General features: G+C 40.9%; 1 protein-coding gene across 1 annotated transcript in view; it reads left to right on the top strand.

The window, feature by feature from the left end:
• LOC108543642 (pregnancy zone protein-like) overlaps window positions 1–1903 on the top strand; it is a 49606-nt gene that overhangs the window by 39152 nt on the left and 8551 nt on the right. The window lies entirely within an intron of this gene.

The raw sequence follows: 1903 nt of genomic DNA on the forward strand, positions 1-1903 counted from the left end.
CATCTGACAAAGGGCTAATATCCAGAATCTACAAAGAACTCAAACAAATTTACAAGAAAAAAACAAACAACCCCATCAAAAAGTGGGCAAAGGATATGAACAGACACTTCTCAAAAGAAGACATTTATGCAGCCAACAGACACATGAGAAAATGCTCATCATCATTCGCCATCAGAGAAATGCAAATCAAAACCACAATGAGATACCATCTCATGCCAGTTAGAATGATGATCATTAAAAAGTCAGGAAGCAACAGGTGCTGGAGAGGATGTGGAGAAATAGGAACACTTTTACACTGTTGGTAGGACTGTAAATTAGTTCAACCATTGTGGAAGACTGTGTGGTGATTCCTCTAGGATCCAGAACGAGAAATGCCATTTGACCCAGCCATTGCATTACTGGGTATATACCCAAAGGATTATAAATCATGCTGCTATAAAGACACATGCACATGTATGTTTATTGCGGCACTATTCACGATAGCAAAGACTTGGAATCAACCCAAATATCCATCTGTGACAGACTGGATTAAGAAAATGTGTAACATATACACCATGGAATACTATGTACGCATAAAAAAGGGTGAATTCGTGTCCTTTGTAGGGACACGGATGCAGCTGGAGACCATCCTTCTCAGCAAACTATCACGAGGACAGAAAACCAAACACCGCATGTTCTCACTCATAGGTGGGAATTGAACAGTAAGAACTCTTGTACACAGGGCAGGGAACATCATACACTGGGGCATGTCGTGAGGTGGGGGGAGTGGGGAGGGATAGCATTAAGAGATATACCTAATGTAAATGACAAGTTAATGGGTGCAGCGCACCAACATGGCACGTGTATACATATGTAAGAAACCTGCATGTTGTGCACATGTACCCTAGAACTTAAAGTATAATAAAAAATTAAAAAAAAAAGAAACCCTTGCTACCCCATGATTTCACATCTTCCTAACCTCTCCTTCACTCACCCCATGCCGGCCACACTGACCTCCTTCTTCCTACTGGAATACATCCGGCATTCTTCAGTCTCTGGAGTCCTTTTACTTTTTGTTCCTTTTTCCTGGAAGTGTCTTCCCCCAGGTTTGGATAAATCTGGCTCCTTGACTTACTTAGAGTCTCTGCTCACATAGGACTTTCTATCAATGAGCTTTTCCATAGGGAGCCCCCTCCCTACATCCTGCACTTCCTGATCTGCCTTGTTTTACTGGCTCACCATAGAAACGCTTACCCTGCTTTAATTTTCTCTATAGCACTTTTCAACATCTAGCATACTAAATATACTCTTGCTTTTTTTTATCTTACTCTTCCCCTAAAACTGAAATCTCCAGGAGGCCAGGAAATTTGTTTTGAAAGTTTTGGTATCATTGCACTTAGAACCTGGTACATAGTATACACTGAATACAAATCAATGGAATGAATGTAATTCTTGGAAAGCATTAACAGTAGCAGGAATTAATATAAATCATGAAGAGAAGGAAATAAGTATACCATAAGTATATGCCTATAGAAAAAGCCATAGAAATTTAGTGCAAATGTATATGATGAATATGAACTTCACAGAGATGAATCGTAGCTTTAAGGGAAACCTGGACTGTATCAAAGAAATTATATAATAACCGAGCCAGGCATGGTGGCTCACACCTGTAATCTCAGCAATTTGGGAGATGGAGGCGGGCAAATCGCTTGAGATCAGAAGTTCAAGACCAGCCTGGCCAACTCTGTCTTTACAAAAAATACAGAAATTAGTCAGGTGTGGTGGTGCATGCCTGTAATCCCAGATACTTAGGTGACTCAGGCACAAGAATCGTTCGAACCCAGGAAGCAGAGGTTGCAGTGAGATCACGCCACTGCACTTTGGCCTGGGTGACAGAGGGAGACTCTGTCTCAAAAAAAAAAAA

Source organism: Rhinopithecus bieti, unplaced genomic scaffold (assembly GCF_001698545.2).
Source record: "Rhinopithecus bieti isolate Rb0 unplaced genomic scaffold, ASM169854v2 scaffold_23748, whole genome shotgun sequence".
NCBI classification, from domain to species: domain Eukaryota; kingdom Metazoa; phylum Chordata; class Mammalia; order Primates; family Cercopithecidae; genus Rhinopithecus; species Rhinopithecus bieti.